General features: G+C 40.1%; 1 protein-coding gene across 4 annotated transcripts in view; it reads right to left on the bottom strand.

The window, feature by feature from the left end:
- The window catches only part of arhgap36 (Rho GTPase activating protein 36), a 104,692-nt gene that overhangs the window by 50,067 nt on the left and 34,584 nt on the right, over positions 1-20,041 (bottom strand). Inside the window, exon 1 of one of the 4 annotated variants that reach the window (XM_074623212.1) lies at positions 13,171-13,315. The exons of the other annotated variants lie outside the window; for them this stretch is intronic. The gene's annotated coding sequence lies outside the window, so the exon portion shown is untranslated. Of the gene's footprint in view, positions 1-13,170; positions 13,316-20,041 lie in introns of those variants that run through there. 4 annotated transcript variants of the gene reach the window in all.

Below are 20,041 nucleotides of genomic sequence, written 5' to 3'. Positions count from 1 at the left end.
CCTTCCTCCCTTCAGTTTTTCACTCTTCCCTTCCCTTCCTTCCTTTAACCAGGTAGAAGCCTCACTGAGACTAAAATCTTGTTTTCAAGAATGCAGCATGAGAAGGCCATTTCCTCGGCTGATACATCTTTAAAATCTCAGATCCTCAGTTTATAACCGTATTCCTGTTAATAATGTGCCGTCTATAATAAACCAACACCAAGATGACCTCAGTGACGTCGTCTTCTCAGACTAGATCCACAGAAGTCATTACACAACTGTTTTCACATGACCAGCTGGAACTCCTCATGACTAGAGAAGTGATCTCGGTGTGTAAAATTGTTGTAGTTTCCCTTTACGTAGGGAAAGTCACTTCTACTGTGAAACCGGACTGAGACATTAAAAAGTGCAGTAAGAACGACAGCTTTAGAAAACACCTAATATTTCCAACGTTTTTAACTAATGTTTATAACCTGTTTCCTAATAAATTGTCTATTAAACCACTCCAGGCTTCATTCTTAAGCTCTCTGGTTCCTGCCTTTGGCATGGAGCCCTGATTGAACCTTCGCAGACTACAAGAACAACATGTAGGACTTCTTAACTAAGCTGCAGGCGTTCCCCTATATGGCCTCGATGCTGACAGGAGGAATGTTGAGGCAATAGACGACAATATGGGCGAGATGTAATTTTTTACTTACATGTTCTAAAGCAGAAAACACAGATTTTTGCTACTTTGGGGACAATTTTTAATATCCTTCATCACCTCTGCACAATTCTTTTGAATGTGTTCATTACGTCCATATACACATCATGCAACAGTATTTCATTTATATAGGATAAATGGGAGATCTGACCTGATGGGGGCGTTACATGAAGAGTCAGGGAACACCAACGTGATTATAATGTATCCTGAAGGGGGTTTGGACGTGTGCAGCAAACTTCATGGCAATCCAACAGTTCCATCCGTTCAACAAATCCTTATATAACGTTTTTTATGATATCTTACTAAAAAGTTATTCCTCATTTTCCTCAGTTTCCTATGATTGTCCAGCAACACGTGACGCACGTGTCAATTTACGCCCCCAGTCTTTTCAAAATAAACTTCCGTCTTCAGAGGAAACAACTTGGTTAGGGTTTAGAAACCGAAACTACTTAGTTAGGTTTAGGAAAAGGTTGTGGTTTGGGTTAAAATAACTCAGGAAGTGGCGTAATTTCAGTACGGAAGTTATGTGACAAAAACTACTTAGTTAGGTTTAGGGAAAAGGTCGTGGTTTGGGTTAAAATAACTCAGGAAGTGGCGTAATTTCAGTACGGAAGTTATGTGACAAAAACTACTTAGTTAGGTTTAGGAAAAGGTCGTGGTTTGGGTTAAAATAACCACGGAATTGACGTTACATGAGTATGGAAGTTACGTGGCAAATAAATGAATATTGACTTCTGGTTTCGCACGGGACAGGAACACCAGTCTCCTAGGCAAAAGTCTTGTTTTTTTTACGCAACCGTCCACCCCGAGCTCCTCCCGTTTGTCGCTCTTTATACTTCCTGATGCACAATTACGTGGATTATATACAAATTGGCTTTGTTGGACCTCGTGGGGGCACTAGAGGAAACCTCCGGAGATCTCCAAAGTCATGAGGATTCATCCTCTGGGCTCCATTCATTTCACAATGTTGTTATTTGTTCTTCAAAAGTTAGTTTCTTTTAAAGGAAAGATTGAAACAACCTTGTCAAAGCTTAAAAAATCAACTTAAGATGACAAACCTTACCAATGTACATGCCTTTATATAGTCACTCTTCTGTAAACAACCGGCCTCAAGCCTTATCTTAACCTTTAAAGCAGCCCAACTTAAACATGGTAACCTTTCATAGTTCTATGCAATGACTGCCTTCCTCTGGATGTGTATACTTCCACATGTGTCAGACTGTAATTGAACCAACCTCAGCCCACATAGCACAGCGTGATTGGAGAAAATTGCTTTGGCCTTAATGCTAAACGTAACCAGACAAGTGGACTGTGGTGAAAACTGGAGGAAAGTTGCCCGCCGAGGTTGGTGAGGCCGGGTCGCATACGATGCCTCAAAGCAAACATGGCTCAGTGGGAAACAATGCCATGGGAAAGCTGGTTTGTTGTCTGAAATGTCAAGGGCAAGACGTGACATTTAGGATAAATGTCTCGACTCACGGTCAGTCTGTTTCGAGAACGTAAACCTATGCATTATCTCGTATAATTTATCTTTCTCTGTAACAGATGTGCGTATTTATGTCTGAAATAAAACATTCCTCACAGCGCACATTTGCCTAAATACATTCAGTATGTGACGTTGCACGAGGGGTCATCCCTAGGTTCCCAGGGCCCTATTTTTGATATAAACTAACATTGTAATAGAATGGTAAGGGTTGTCGTCGCAGTTCAAATTGCAAAAGAATGAAGGCAGATTTCAAATGCGTTTCAAATGCAGTTTGAATGGTAAAAATCTGTTCAGTCAGTGTGGAGATTTCAATGTCTGAAGTCAAGGAAACTGTCTTGCCTGCAAATTTGAAGGTATAGTTTTCAAGGAGTTTAACATCAGGCTATAAGCTGATTAAACATTGATTGATCAACAGTGATTTAAACATATTGATCCAGGGAAACATACATTGAACATTTGAGCTACGGGAAAAAATCATGGCTGAGAACATAAAACCCTTTGAAAAGTCTCCTTAAGGCCTTCACACACCGGGGGCATGACGAATAAACGAGACAAAAATTTGAAAATGCTCGCATTAAAATATTATATGTCTAGGGCTTTTATTGTGAAAGGTAAAAACGGAAGGACTGGATCTGATCTGTGCTGCCTTTGGTTTGCCCTCCTGGTTCAGACTACGGAATAACTAATAAATATAGGCGCAACTCAACCCGTACCGCACAGCATGATTGGTTGATGCCTTTATTCACAGTGCGAAATTTCAGAAAATCAACCTCTTTCCGGAAAAAAAATGATGCCGCTTTCATGACAAACAATTCGAAAAAATATATTGACGTGCCAATTAATTGCACGAAAAAATGCGCATAGATACACTCTGGGTTCAGGTTAATCTTTTATAAAATATACTATACTGTATGCAGGGTCGACTCACTAAAATAAAACTCACTATATTCTCAGTTTACATCAAGGCCATGCAAGAGGGCTTAGCAAACAGCTAGTGTACGCTTAAGACGAGAGCAAACAGGATGTTGGCCAAAACAACACAAACAACTAATATCAATATTGCAACTGACGCCAACAAAAAACTAAAAGCGTATAATCCATAACAAAACCACCACAGCAATTCTCATAACACAATCCTTTACATATAAGGTATAATTGTCTCTTTTGGGGGGGTCTTAGATTTCCTTCATTGAACAGTATTTTGTTCAGTTCAACAGGAGAGACAATCCGTAGTGCGCTAGGATTTTATAACTGAACTATGACGCACACTTTTTAATTTCTTTCCAACTGTGTGGAAAAATGCAACGTATCCTCATTCACCGGTTCGTATGATACGAAGTTATTCCCCGTTTTTCGCGTGTTCTCTAATGAATGTCCAGCAAAACGTATCAATTTCTGCTTGTTATATGCATACAGTCTTTTCAAAATAAACTTCCGTTTTCACAGGAAACAGCATGGTTAGGTTTAGGGAAAAGATCTCGGTGTGGGTTAAAATAACTTCAGAAGTGGCGTTATTTAAATACGGAAGTTATGTGACAAATAAATCTACGTTGACTTCGGGCACACGGGACACTAACAGCGGTCTCCTGGACAGAAGTCCAGTGTTTTTTTAAAACCACCCTTCCACCCCGACCTCCTCCCTACGCTGCATTTGTCGCTCTTTATACTTCCTGGTTCAGGATTACATGGATTACATATGTATCAACTGCGTGGGATATATACAATTTAAAGTGCATTACTTTTCATAGGTATAGCTACGAACGGTGTCGGAGACCAGTCTGAAAAATTGTGTACCGGTAAAACATTAGACTCACACACTTTTGCTCTCTATTGTCGACCTTCGTCTTCTCCTACGCACCCGTCGGCCTACAGGTGTGCAAGAGTTCTGCTCTTCTATAACATCAGACTCAACACGTAGGCTGTTATAGGAGTTCAGTGTCTCATAATTGTAGGTAGGGTTTATCGAAGAAACATTATTTCTGAAAACAAAAAAATATCTGTGTAGGAAAAAACATGAGCCAGAAATTAAAAAAGCTACAGCATTGTGTATATTAAAGCGAGACCATGTAACAAAGAGGAAATAATGTATTTTGCTTCTTACAAATGACAATTCGTAAGAAATAAAATGCACTGTTGCTCAATTCATAACACTCGCTTGTAGCTCATGGTGGCTAATGTTAGCTTATGACTTCTCTACATGTGCTATGAGCATGTGTTAAGCTCAGCATTTACCATATCCTGTTATCAGTTGTTACATATCATATATCATCCATTCTTAAAATATTCCTGTTCGCCTTCTCAACTGCCCAACCAATCAACCAATCACAACAAGGAACTGAAGGTCACGAACTCCTGATTTCACACACAAAGGGAGCCATCAACCTCTGCTTTTATGTGTATTGATTAAACGTGAATGAATGGATTCCATGTTGTGCTGTGTATTGTGCTGAGGAACAGAAAATGCTGAGTCACGCTGGATTTGCTTTGCTCATGTGTGGATAATGTGCTGCATTCAGTGTTGTTTGGCTCTTTTGTTTTCTTCATTTTTGTGGTGAAAATATTTCAGCAATGTGAAATCAAAACCGGGGAACCGCTGTAATTTAATACAATAAAAATGACGGAGACTATAACCACGTTGAACTGTGCATGTGGTTAGGTGTTTATGATTTCAAGTAAAAACCTAACATAACATGTCGTAAAGATCAAACTCAATATATGACTAATCAATTAAGTGTCTGAGGTTTTGACCACGTTGAACGGGTTAAACAGAGTGTAGCCATGACTGTCAGAGATCTAAAAAGTAGATTCAACAATTGGAGCATAGATCCCGTTCCCTTTTTTTGGGTCGTCTGTCCAATTGTGGCTGTGGTCAATACCAGGAACCAGGAAGGAAGACAATGCAAACCAAATGACAGAGAAACCTACAGGAAGACCAAGGACCTATTGTTTCTACAATTACTACAAAATTGGAGTGTTAATCTGCCATCAACACTGTAAACTACACAAATGCAATGCTTGGACTCTGTTTAGGGCATGGCTATCTATACTCTCTGAGCTGATGAACCAACAAACTCATTTCTTTTTCACAGTTTCCAGATGTTCACCAAGTCCTTCAACGTATCCTCATACAACGGTTCGTATGATATCTTATTATATATTATTATATAGTTATTCCTCAATTTGCATGCGTTTTCCCACGAATGTCCAGCAACACGTGTCAATTTCCACTCGTTATGTGCATACAGTCTTTCCAAAATAAACTTCTGTCTTCACAGGAAACAACTTAGGTTTAGAAAAAGATGGTGGTTTAGGTTAAAATAACTACAGAAGTGGCGTTACTTAATTACGGAAGTTACGCAACAAATAAGTCAACTTTTGAGTTCAAATACCGAAGGCAATGGCATAAATTAAGTACGGAAAATATTGAGATGAGACCTGGACAGAGGAACGCCACACCATTAGAGATGTTCCGATACCATTTTTTCCTTCCCGATACCGATTCCAATACCTGAACTTGCGGTATCGGCCGATACCAAGTACCGATACGATACTACCGACCATGAATAGATGTGACATGATTATTATCTTTGTTGTAAGGCCTAGCTCAGGTTAAAGCCTTTAATGTAAAACATGAACAAATACACACAGAGAATGAATGCAATAGAGCTTTCTTTTATTATTTTATTATCCACTGTGAAATATTGCCAAATGGCTGGCATTGTCCTCGCTCTGACTACCGTTACACTTTCCACCAGCACCGCACTGTTGTTGTTTGCTATCGTCACGTGACAAACTACCTGCAATCAGTTCTTCTTCACTGCTCTAGTAGTAGCCAGTGGCAGCCATGACACATCCAGGGCGACTGTTTTGGAGCGCCGAAGAAGAATTAATTTCTGGTTAAACAAGTTTTTTTCTTGGTTAATAAATTATGGTATTGGACCGGTGCACAGACTGGCGTACTCGCCGATACCCAATCCCCAATTTTGTGCGGGATCGGACGCATTTCCGATACTGGGATCAGTTTCGGAACGACTCTACGCCACACATCAGGGTGAATACCATTTGGTAAATTATAGTAAGAACCAGGAAGTAGTCCAACTCTGGAGATCAAAACAGGAAAACGGGACAAAGAAATTTGCCAGGATCAGTAATTTCAATCAGGGACATACTGTACGAAGCAGCACCTGCTACAACGTTCATATTTCTGCATCTTTCTGCTGCTTTTAATACAGCAAATTATGGAATATGCTTTATCTAAAAGGCTAAAAATGCAATAAAATGTGTTTACATGCAAACAGAAAGAAGTGTGTTCACATGTGGTTTGTGTCTTTTTGTGCCCCTCGCCTGATGTGAGTGATGAAGTAAAAGATATGTGCTCTCTAATAGCTAACAGATGTTTGTTTTTTACCTTTCACTCTTCTCTCCGCCCACACCACATCTCACTCACTTTTTCATTGTTTTCAAACCTCTCGTTTATGCTTCCCTGCCTTCCCTTCTCTCTGTTTATATTTCGTCCTCCCTGTCAGGATGCTGTTAATGTGATTGTGTATAATCGTCTCTCCCATGGGTGCTCCTATTTGTGGCGCCGTGTGCTTTTCATCAGTGACCCTCAGCCTTTCATCCTGCCCTAACCGCTTGGCAAAACAGTGCAAATGAGACAGAGATTAATACGACCGCTCGTTCTCAATCACTAGCAGGAGGTGATGAGGTATTTATCCTGAATCACTGGAACATTTTAATTGCTGCCATTGATTGTGAGGAATTTGTACTCTTGCTTAACTAGATGTGTTTGTAGCAATGTTAACTACAGTAGCTGGTCAGTACAACTGTAAGAGTAACATTATATAATCAGGTATTTAAAGCTTAAACAATGGAGAGAACCAGACTTTCCTGTATTTCCTCAAAGTACTGTATTTTACATAGGATGTTTGCATTTTGTGGTACTGCCTATGTTAGGATCCATTAGGAGAAAATTAACGCTTTAGTCCCCACTTTAAACTAATCATAGAGTTTAGATTCTTGCCGAGAGACACGGCAGACTACACACCAATCATAGCTTCCTGTCCTTTATGGCGTACATCTATCTACGCATGTCGGAGCCTTACGTCGTGGTACTGAGGAGGTGCCAGGGACTGATTTCGTGTTTACATTTGAGCGTCAAACTAGCCGACAGAAGGCAAAGATAATTCTTACGTGACAGTCTTTTTGTCAGGATGTCATGAGCCCTTCCAGCACTTTCACTAGGAAACACCACACATAATAAGAACAAGTAATTCTTTCATCCGACGCTCATTCTGCCGCGCCATTAACGGGCTGGCAAACCTGTTTCCTAGAGGTGACTTTTACATACTAATTATTCATTTTTCTGAATATGTTTTGAGGTAATGACTGCCTGGATTAGGTTCAGTGGTGGGTGGTTGGCGTACGAAGCGTACAAGACTTTGACACCAGAAACCAGGGCATGCATTAAGGCTGCCCCATCTTAGTCAATTAGTCGACTAATCAGTCGTTTTGGTCTCAGTCGACTAAGATTTCTTTAGTCGGTTTAGTCTTTTTTTATGCTTTTTTTCACGCTGAATGACTTATTTCCAAGAAATCTCTGAGCACATCTCTGGTAAACATCAGATTTAAAGAGGTGCTTTTGTGTGATTCTTTATGGAGAAACTCAGTTTTACAGATCTGTCGATTAAATCAAAGAATTGATTAGTCGACTAATAATTTCTTTGGTGGAGGACAGCCCTAGTTTGCATCTTGAGTCTGGCTACTTGAGGCTCCAAAAGCAAGTCAACCCCCACAAACCCCCCATGTAAAAATGCCAGACTCTACAGCAGAAACAAAGCCTGTTTACAGCCTGGTACTAAACACGGTTTTGGTCTCTATAGCTAATTTCCCCGTTCATGACAATGAGACTAGCTGTCTGCTCTGCTGCGTCAGCTTCACAATGGCTTTTCAGAAACCTATGGGTGACGTCATGCAGACTACTGGGGCTGCACTATATATTGTTTTTTTTCCAGTTAGTTGAAAGAGAGCATCAGTAAGAAACAGCACTTTAAAATGTAACTATCACTCTACTTTTTATTGGTGCCTTTTGTATTCAGTTCAATGTTAAATTAGTTTGATAAAAGAATGTTGGAAATATTTTCCTTAAATTTTTTTATCCAACTAGTAATTTGTTGTATTTTAGCAGGATACTGAAAGCAGCTGAAAGGCAGAACTGCACTCTAATATCTGTTTAATTATCGCAAGTAATATCGTTATGACGTTATCACATATTTTCCTCACATCGTGCAGCCCTAAAGACTACATCCATACTTTATACAGTCTATGTTTGCGACTAAAGACTTTCAATAAAAATGTTTCCTCATTACACTTCTGTTAAAACTTGCTTACTGTTGAAAATTAGTAGTTTATAAAAAGGTAACTTCTAGGAGACATGTCTGTCATTTTAGGCCCTCACGGGGCCGATACTGTGTGGTCTTATCCCAGCATAAGGACTGAGTTAATAATTCTAGATTTTACATGCAAAACACACAAAAGTTAATAAAACATATACTGCATCCTTATTTATTAGGGCTGTCAATCGATTAAAATATTTAATCGTCATGAATCGCATGATAGTCCATAGCTAATCGCAAGGAAGATTTGTCAAGTATTTAATACTCTTATCAACATGGGAGTGGACAAATATGCTGCTTTATGCAAATGTATGTATATATTTATTATTGGAAATCACTTATCAACACAAAACAATGACAGATATTGTCCAGAAACCCTCACAGGTACTGCATTTAGCATAAAACAATATGCTCCAATCATAACATGGCAAACTGCAGCCCAACAGGCAACAACAGCTGTCAGTGTGTCAGTGTGCTGACTTGACTATGACTTGCCCCAAACTGCATGTGATTATCATAAAGTGGGCATGTCTGTAAAGGGGAGACTCGTTGGTACCCATAGAACCCATTTACATTCACTGATCTGGAGGTCAGAGGTCAAGGGACCCCTTTGAAAATGGACATAACAGTTTTTCCTCGCCAAGATTTAGCGTAACTTTGGAGCGTTATTTAACCTCCTTGTCGACAAGCTAGTATGACATGGTTGGTACTGATGGATTCATCAGGTTTACTAGTTTAATATGATATGGGTATCTTCACTCTAAAAGTTAATGCGTTAAAGAAATTAGTGGCTTTAAAACAAATTTGCGTTATCGTGTTAACTTTGACAGCCCTAATATTTATATATTAAAATATGTTTTAGTACACTTCATTCAGACTTTACGGTAGGGATGCTAATTTTGAAAAATGTTCTTAACCGATAACCAACCCTCGTTAACCGATTATTAACTGTTAACTGACAAGATTTTTGCCTTGCATGCAGCGGTGTACCAGCTGCAGTGTATGAGCACAACAGACAACTGAGTCCTCAGTTTACCGTCCGGGAGTGTTAACTTATCAGCTACGATGCTGCGTGTAGTGTCGCGGACATGCAGCCACTTTCCCAGTAAAAGTCTCCACCGCACATTTAGTTTAGTTTAGCAGGTTGTCAGCTGTGTGTCTGCCCGGCGTAACTTTAGTGAGTGTCCAACAAACAGTGTGTGTATTTGTGCTACGTTAGCATCTGTAGCTCTGCTGGTAGCTTCGTGCTCCCCGTAGTCACACACATACGGTCTGTCAGCGCGACGTGACCGCGTGACAGACCGTGTGTGTGTGTGTGGCGACGGTGAGTGTGAGGTTGTTGGTGGTGTTCTAGCTGTGAACGTAGGTGTAGCAGATAGTGTGTGGACAGTTTATTTGTCGGTGAATAAATGCTACGAGGCTACAACTCCTCCGCTCAAGCGAGCTATAGACGAGAGCCAACTTCCAGTATCTGTAACGCCGGCTCAGACTCTCTTAAGTTGGACCAGCTTTTCTCCTTTAAGTGACGAGTTTTCTCAGCTTTTTATTAATTATAAATATTTCTTTTAACCGTTTTAACCGATAGCATTAATCGGTTAAAACGCTTAATGTCGGTTAACGGTTAAACGGTTAATTATTAACATCCCTACTTTACAGTAAATAAAATAGTTTTCTAGGCTTCTGCATTCATCAATTTCTTTAGTTCTTACTCCGACACAGAAGCTTCTGTGTACCATGTTCTCCCGGTTCACTACCCACAGTGTGTTTCCCCGGCTCCCTACATCTCCTCTCGCTGCCCTGAAGGCTTTGCTGCTTCATTGGTGACGTACAATAAGTTCACGGTCGGCTCTTTCTAACCAACTCTGTATCGGACTAAATATAAATCACTAGTGCACAAACTGTGACCTGCTTCTCTCTTCTATGCTTCATTTCTCCCATCAGCACTTTAGAAGGTCCTCGGGAGCTTTGTGTGATTTCTGTGAAAAATAAGCACAGCGACGTTTTTCCCACAAAAGCACGGTACGAGAAAAAGTTTTCCAGTTCATGAAGTATTCATTTAAAAGTTTCTTTCTCATCACGGAAAAAAAAATATATTCATTATTCATTCCCACCCCCCATGTCAGTATTTCACATAAATAATGTGATCAATTCCTGCCTCGGCTCCGTGATTCTCTCTAATGAAGGAACATTATCTTCACCTTATTCAGCTCCACGTTGGGTTCTCATCAAATTAAATCAGGAGCGGCGGCCGGTCTCATTAGGAGGCTCTCAGAAAAACACATCAGAACAGAGCCTCGCATGCATTAGTATGCAAAGGTGCTAACTCATTCACACACACACACACGCACACACGCACACACGCACACACACACACACACACACACACACACACACACACACACACACACACACACACACACACGCACGTACGTAAACAGACAGCACTAATAGGCCCCTTGGCAGCGCTAGAGACTTTAAGAAACAGGTCTTGCGTCAACACAGCAGCACTATTGTGTCAGTCCTGACTAAACTGGCATGTTACCCCACACAACCCACACACACACACACACACACCCTGTTGGGGATCACACAGACTCTCTGCTGTCTGGAATTCAATGTGAGGTCAGTAGACGAATACTAATAGACGCAGATTAGTGGGATGATGCCAAAAACCTTGTTTATGTACGCGCAAGTGCAAGTGTGTGTGCTGCACATCAACGCACGCTGCTTAATGAAAACATTTAAAGCAGAAAGTGTGGCTAAATTTGTAGATTTATTCAACTTTTTCCTACATTTTAACGTCCCACAAATGCTCCAATATATTCTAGTCTACTTTCGTTTTTTTGTGTAAATCACCTTTAAATCTGTAAACAACTCTTATAAACTACATTTTTTGGCGAAATACGCAACGTTTCAGGATCATGAGAGGCAAGATTACTTCTAGATTCTTCCTCTCTGGCCGGACCGCCAGCCCTACAAACAGACTGACTGAGTGATGAAGTTACACGATTGGTTGGCCGAGTGTTGGAGTTTCCTCATTGGCCGTTGCTCTCTCATGATATGAAAAAGCGGGATCAGTCCTTTGTTTACATTTTCAGGAGTTGACGTGTCAGCGGTTCCTCTATCGGCGCATTTCTACCAGATCTCAACCCTTTCCATTAATTTCCTATGGAAGGAGAGGCAGTCGCCCAGTGCATGGTGGGAGTGTTGAGTAGGAGAGGGTCTGTAGCATGGACATATTAAGAGAACTGGATCCAGCGATGGAGGCGGGGCCCCGTTCATTCTTATGAGAGTTGCTCAGTGCAGCATAAAGCCAAAATGGCTCGACTTCCGAGTGGAAAAGTACCCGAATCTTCCGGCGATCTTCCGCATCCATTGGGCCCATGGAGCAGGCGCAGTGGCGTCTGCTCGGTCACATGGCTCGGTCACGGGGTCACAGCTGTGACAACTCTGGATTCAGCTATTTTACAACTTTTAGGACCTGATTATTTAAATAAGGACTATTTAGGTGCTCGTACTTGGGTGTTGATTCACCTCAAAATAAATGATCCTCTGAGTAACGGACGTCTCTTTCCCATTGGAAGTCTTTGGGAAAAAGTCTTTTGGGGTCAAATGGCATCACGTGACGGACACAGAAGTTGTTGTACCGCTGTTTGGACACTACCAAAATTACCATCAACGACCGGCGCTCTTCCTGGGGGGCTTGATCTGTATTTGGATGAAGTTGAAAAATCTCAACTTTATCCAAATGAGCCCGTCCAGCGCGACACGTCCGGCTCACGAAACCTGGACCAAGCTGTGAGACCAGGCGATCTAGTTCTAAAATGATTCAGCAGAAGCATCATAGTCTATTTCTCACTTTAAATGTTTCCAGAAGTAAATTTTGGTGGATCGTTTAGACGGAATAACAGAAAGTTTACGAGCAGGCCGTCATGTTGTTTCCTGTTTGAAGCAGCGAGCAGAAAACCAGGAACCAATCAGGTGCATTCAACGAGAGGGTACGTCACCGCTTGAACGGCAATTGAGTGGAGCAGTGCGTCCTCTATAGTGTCCTCGCCGGACCTGGTGGACATGTAGCGTTGGATTTAACTTTATAGACATGACCACTGACTATTAGTGGAACAATTCAGCCACAAATTGACCGAGTCTTGATTATCAAAGGCTTGACCTCATTGGGGGAATTAATTAAGTAACCTTGTTTACTACCTTTTTAAATGCATTAATGGTGTTTACAAAGTTGTGCCTAATTTTAGCCAACATGAGCTTAAAAAAGGATCTGCTGCAGCAAGACGCAAAGAAAGAAACTTTTTAAAGTCTTATAACTTCAAAAATATATCTTGAACTTTTGAGTCTTTCTTCAGTGTTCTTTTATAATACATGTAATAGGTTTTGACTCAAAATGTTAAGAAATAAGGCTTTAAATTCAGTGATTTATATAACTTAATGCACACACTGTCACACAAGAGTGGTCTATAGTATAGTATAGTGTTTCTAGAGCAACACAAAACCTGCTGAATCCTTCATCCATCAACTTTTTTGACATTGACGACAAATGAGAAAAGGTATGAAAATCACACAGCAGACAGACACACACAAACACACTGTACCTGTATCGGGGTGTCACTCTCTCTCAGTTAAAATCCCCTGCACTCAGTCTCTGCAGATCTCTCAGCCCTGTTTTATCCAGACTTTGTTCAGATACTTGAATGCATCAGTGAGCACTGAGCTGAATGAGAGGAGCAGCAGCTCTGAGTTAAAGCAGCATGTGAGTGAGTGAGTTAGAGACAGAGAGGGAGGGAGGGAGGGAGGGCTGAGAAGTGAGTTAGATTAAGAGAGGAGGAGGAGGAGGAGGAGGAGGAGGAGGAGGAGGAGGAGGAGGAGGAGTGCCGCATACTGATTCGACTTCCAGGAGCAGAGAACATGGACACAAGAGAGAGGGGAGGAGAGAGAGAGAGAGAGAGAGAGAGAGAGAGAGAGATAAGGGGAGGAAACAGGAAGAAGGGAGGAGGAAGTGTGAAGAGAGAGTGAGAGGGAGGTCAGAAGGTAGAGAATGAGGGCAGATAAGGAGGAAAGGATGGCCAAAAGGAGGAAGAAGAAAGACAGAAGGCCATGAGGAAACAAGGAAATAGGAGAGTAAAAGAAGGAAGGAACGTCATGGAAAGAGAGGATGGGAAGAGTAAAGCAGCATATCAGGTATAAGGAAGAGAAGGAAGTATATGAAGGAAAGAAAGAGTGGGATATAAGGATGTAGGATGGGAAGGTAGGAAGTAGGGAAGCAGAGAAGGAAGTAAAGGAGCTGTAGTATATGGAGGAAGTACAGAAGGAAAATTAGTAGGAAGGGAACATAATAAGGATATAAAGGGGTAGGAAGGGAACATAAAAGGAGGTGAGAAAATGAGAGGGAGGAAAGGTAGGGGGAAAGAGGGAGCTAGGTAACGAAAGAAGAAATGTAAGGAGCAAGAAAAGGGTCTAATACAGGAAATAAAGAGGAAAATGACATAGAAATTAGAAACGAGGAGGTAGGGAAGGAAAGTAGGGGGGACAAGGAGCTAATATAACGGTGTAGGAAGAGAAGATAGGAAGTAAAAAAAGGTAAGAAAAGGAGAAGGAAGAAAGAAGTGAGAGAAGGAAGTTTAAAGGTAGGAGGAAGGAAAGGAAATGCAGAGGAGCAAGAAGAATGAGTAAACAAGGGAGGAGGATGTAGGTTGGAAAGATAGGAGATAGGAAATACAGAGATGAAAAGGTAAAGTAGAGAAAGATAGGAGGAGAACAAGAAAAGGAGATAATATGGGAAGGATGTAGGAAGTGAGAAAAATAGGTAGGGAAGCAGACAAGGATAAAATATGGGAGAGAAGGAGGTATAAGAGGGAAAGGAAAAGGAAGTATGGAAGCAGAGAAGGAAGGAAGAAGGAAACGAGGGAAATATAAGAAAAAAGAGGGGGTAAGGAAGTAAAGAAGGAGATGAAAAGGTAAAGTAGGAGATAGGAAAGGAAGGGAGCAAGAAAAGGAGTTGAAATGGAAAAGAAGGAGGTATGAAGTGAGAGAATGAGGTAGGGAAGCAGAAAAGGATAAAAGAAGGGACAGAAGGAGGTATAAGAGGGAAAGGAAAGGGAAGTATGGGAGCAGAGAAGGAAGGAAGAAGGAAACAAGAAAGGTATAAGAGGAATAAGAAAGGGAAGGAAAGAAGGAGAAAGAAAAAAAAGGGAGAAGGAAGTAGGAAAGTAGGAGACGATGAGTTAAAGTAGGAAGTAGAGAGCAAGAATGTAAAGAGTGCAAGAAGGAGGGAAGGAGGCAGGAAAGTAGACGGAAGTGGGGAAAAGAAGGCAAGGAAGGAGAGGAAAGGTATAAGGAGGTAGAAAATAAGTAGATAGGTGGGAAGGAAGAGAATGAAGGAGAGGAGGGAAGAAGTGAGCGAGACGATGAGGTGATGTAAGGAGGGAGGGAGAGAGGGAATGTGAGTGCAGGAGGATTAAAACAACGGGATAAAAGCTCTATAAAAAGGAGCGAGAGGAGAGCGGCAGACGAGAGGAAGAAACAAAAGACCGGGAGGGAAAGAAAGAGGTCTAATTGGAGGAGAAGAAAGGAGGAAGAGGAGGAGGAGGAGGAGCTCTGCTTCAGGAGCATTTCTCTCTTTCTTTTCTCCTCTTTTCAGCAAAAGTCATGTTACCAGTAGTGAGTGCATCTACTATGAAAATGTTCTTTTAAAGCTGTTTTAAAAGCTGGATTTCTCCGACATCTGCTTGTAGGAAGTTAAATCCAAGAGATAACACCATGTTTAAAAAACACAACAGACAAAATACATAACCCATAATCCCACATTACATCAGTACAAACTAATACAAGACCAAATATACATCCAAATTCTACTTTAAAGCAGGATTCATAGTTTTTTTGGCTGTTATCAGGCCATTAAATAGCAGAGCTGGGACGATACACCTATCTCCATATTCAACACTATCACGATACTTGGGTGCCGATTTGATATGTATTGCGATTTGATATTATGATTTATTGTGATTTTTGTTAACCTTTTTAACACTAGACCATGGGAAAAAGTTGAATCATACACTACTAGGGACTTTTACTTTGGAAAATATCTAAATTAATCTAGTAAAACTGTTTGATTTGCAGCATGTATGTAGTCAGAGATGTCCTGAAGCTAAATATATCAGTCATTGTCAGGAATTATCTATTATCCAGCAACCCAAAAATCAAAGAATAAAGACGTTTCCCTCACAGATTAGTGGGGTTTTCTTTTTAATTTATAAGGGACATGTAATGTTTTATACTTCTGGTGAATATAATCCATCAATCTTATTTCCATATATGTATTTTGTATATACATTTCCCTTTGTTAACACCTTATTTTGAAAAGCGGACGTAGTCCCACGTGTCTACTTCCTCTAACTTCTCCAAGGTGGTCTCTAGCTCTCCCGTCAGCTCCGTTCTCTTTATCCATCCATGGTCAGCTCCATCGGGGCCGTTTCAGAGAACATAAATGTCAGTATACGGGTGCTCTACAGGTGTAGCGTCAGCCCATTTGACCACGGAGATGAGAGCGACGGCCGGCTCGCCCGCAACGTTACCGCGATACGATAATGTTTCCTGTCTGTCACATAGTTAGCATGCAGCTTTAGCCGTGATGTCTAGCTCTGCTTTTCCTGCAATGTGTGAAACCCAAAGTGTTTCCATCCTTTACTGGATGTGTAGTGTTTACCACGCTGGATTTAACATGTGAGGGTGCAGGTCGTATCCACGCTGAGCCTCCAACGCTTTATACTTTCTCGTTTCAGCTCGCTGAGGTTTGTTTTGGTTGAGGGATACGGAACGGATATGACGTCACGATACTCAGGCTACAACAATAAGATCGGTAACGTCCTTGTACCTCTCAAAATCCTAAAAAAAAATCGCAATACATAAGTGAACCGATTTGTTTTCCCACCCCTAACTTTTAAGTTGAAAACAGCGGCTTCCTGCAGCTAGAAACTGCGCTACTGACAGTGAAACAAAAACCAAACAATGAGCTGAAAAGAGGGAAAATAAAGTATCCAAAATAGCTGCAGAGTCAGCTGATAATTCCAACTCCAACGTCATATTTAATGTATTATTATTATTATTATTATTCCACACACATTATTTACTTGAGGCACTTTTGCATATTTTTAGGATTAATATAATAATAATCTGGGGGAATGACAGATGATGTACTCGGCACCCTGCAGTGTGACTTTTTGTTGCCATGTTAATCAATACATAGACAAAATCCTGCAGGAAATTCCAGCCTGTAATTCTGATTCCTTTCAACAGCTTTGCAGAGGCCACTGTTTGTGTTTGTGTGTGTGTGTGTGTGTGTGTGTGTGTGTGTGTGTGTGTGTGTGTGTGTGTGTGCGTGCGTGCGTGCGTGCGTGCGTGTGTGTGTGCGTGCATGTGTGCGTGCGTGTCTGCGTGCGTGTCGAAACAAGCCTGGAAAATGTTCATCAGCACTCCATCTGTGGGGCCCAAAACAACAGCCGCTAGAACGGATGACACTGCGACCTTTTGACCCCGACAGAGTTCAGATTCTATGACCTTGATTATCTAATGAGGGTGGACGACAGTAACAAGGAGAGATAAACAAGACTGAGTAGAAGGCTGGACCGTATGTGGTCAGTATGTCAATTTGTGGCTAAATTGTTACAGAAATAGTCAGTGGTCATGTCTATTATGTTTTTGTGAACAGTTTTTTCCACTTATATCTTAATATAAGCATGTGTATGAAAATCATTCATCATATAAGTGGTGTGTAACAATATATACTGTACATACAAGTTTATCAGCGTTGAGATATTCCCGCTGTCATCACTGAGGTTGTTGCTGCCGTATTTATTCCTAGATGGAGTATTGATGGAGCAGCTGCAATGTTAGCATAGCCTGGCACTGATCCATCTGAACTCCATTCAGAAAACAAGCATTTTAAAAGTTGTTTGCTTGTTGTGTTGTGGACAGACCTGACAAAGCATGAATTCGGTCTTTTTACAAATCAACATCATAATGTCGTTGTTTCGGCATCATTTTGATCCGATTATTGCAATTAAATCACAGCACAGTGTGTTTATTTTGGGTTCAAACGGCAGTAACGACGTGTAGCTGATAGATACAGATACAGTATGTGAATACAGATACAGTATGTGAATACAGCTCGCCGCCGGGTGACGTTATGAACCCAGACACGACGGCGTTTGGTTTTCTGACATATCTGGGACTTCACCAACATGTACAAAGCAGCAACAGGGGTTATTTCTGGAGGAAGGCGAGGCGAAAATTTGCTTGGCGCTTGGTGTGAATGCACGGTAACACAATACGAAGCACAACATAACGTAACTTAAAAGAACATAAACAATAGAACATACACAACAACAGCACTATGTAATGATACATTGAGCCGCTGACCCCTGAAAACCTAAACACAGAACTGTTCTCCGCCTTTTCATTTTGAAAGAGCAACGGCCAATGAGGAAACTCCAACAGTCGGCCGACCAATCCTGTAACTTCATCACTCAGTCAGTCAGTCAGTCAGTCAGTCAGTCAGTCAGTCACTCACTCCGTCAGTCACTCAGTCAGTCACTCAGTCAGTCACTCAGTCAGTCACTCAGTCAGTCACTCAGTGACAGACTTTTGCGTTTGTAGGGCTGGCCCTCTGCGGTCAAGCCAAAAAGTTGTTACATGGGGGAAGACTTAATAAACAAATAAACATAAGTTAGTAACACAGAGGGTGAAGACTAAACAAAAACAATTAGACAGCATAAGACAGGAAAGATGAAGGAGTCCTAACATTCAACATGACAGCTTGTTCTCGCACCCCCTAGAAACCATGCATGTAGCTGTGAACTTCAGACTGATATTTATATCTTTATTTCCTGGGAATATTATTATACATTCTTTCTGTGCATCGGTGTTAGAGACATATCTATAATTAATAGTAAAAGTGTGGCATTTTATCTACTGGATAAACATTGTTTTAAACTCAGGGGTCATCCTTTAAATTGTCTCATGACCAAGTCATTTAACCAATGAAGGCTTTTTGTAATACATTCCACATTTCTCCTGTTTTCAACCCTTTCCCCTCTCAAGACCACCACATCTTGTTTACTGAAAAAGCATATTTTTTTCTGTACATGTGATTATTTCTTTGCGGTCCAGGATTGCGAAAAAAAGAAAACTGAATCAACCCAGAAACACATAATAATAATAATAATAATAATAATAATAATAATAATAATAAATATAATAAAAAATTTGGATATCCAGTGTGAAAATGACTGTAATTGCTGTAAATGTTAATTTAAAGCAAATTATTTTTTACTACATAAACTACAAACTTCCACTCTATAACAGGTCATCAGCCTCATTGCATTCATTTATTTATTTATTTATTTAATTAATTTAAAATTAAAATACCACAAGAATTTACAATAATAAAAGTTACTATGGTCTGTTGTATCCAGGGGAAAATGTCTAAAAATAAAGATTTATACCTTATGAACCAGTGGTGGAACGTACATTTACTGAAGTATAATTTTGAGGTACTTGTACTTTACTTGAGTATTTCCATTTTCTGCTCCTTTACTTCTAATGCTCTACGATTCAGAGGTTAATATTGTACTTTTTACTGCACTGCATTTATTTGATCATTTTGGTAATGTTGCAGATTCAGATTAATAATACAAATTATAATCAACAAATACATTATTATATTATTATATCAACAAGACTTTATTGATTCCCAAGGGGGGAATTGCCAAGCTTTTCCAGCAGTATATTAATTAATTAAAATGAGCTCTACCTTTACCAGCTGCAACATTAAAGTGAACTATGCAAAAATGCATAAATAAATGCAAAATAAATGCAAAAATAAATAAATAAATTCAAAAATGTATACAAATAAATAAATAAATAAATAAAAGGGAAAATTAAACAGAAGAGTAAATAAATAAGGGGATTAATACAAAATAAATAAATAAAGAAGCAAATACAAACAAAAATATCAATTTATGTCACATTTTATCTACATTTATTTTTAATATTATTTTCACTACATTTAAGGACATATTTATTTATTTATTTATTTATTGAGTCATTTTTTTATTCAATCATTTATTTTTTTTTATTTTGGCAGGTTCCGTCCCCCATGATGAAGACATTAATAATTATAATTCAATAATATATATTAATCCGAAATGAGTACTTTTAATTCTGGAAAATTAAAGGTATATTTAAAGGTCACATATTATACTCCATTTAAACTAGTTATTATAGGTCTCAGACACCTCCAAACCATGTCTCTGAAGTTTTTTTTTCAAAAAAACAATCAGATCATGCATTCCAGCATGTCTCTATAACCTCTGTTTCAGCCCATTTCCAAAAGTGCTGATTTCTGTGTCTGTAGCCTCTGTCTCCTCCCACTCTGCTCTGATTGGTCAGCGTTTTCTGTCAATCAAA

Source organism: Sebastes fasciatus, chromosome 22, assembly GCF_043250625.1.
Source record: "Sebastes fasciatus isolate fSebFas1 chromosome 22, fSebFas1.pri, whole genome shotgun sequence".
Taxonomy (NCBI): Eukaryota; Metazoa; Chordata; class Actinopteri; order Perciformes; family Sebastidae; genus Sebastes; species Sebastes fasciatus.
Note: the sequence above shows the minus strand (reverse complement) of the source record. Positions and strands in the feature narration are given on the sequence as shown.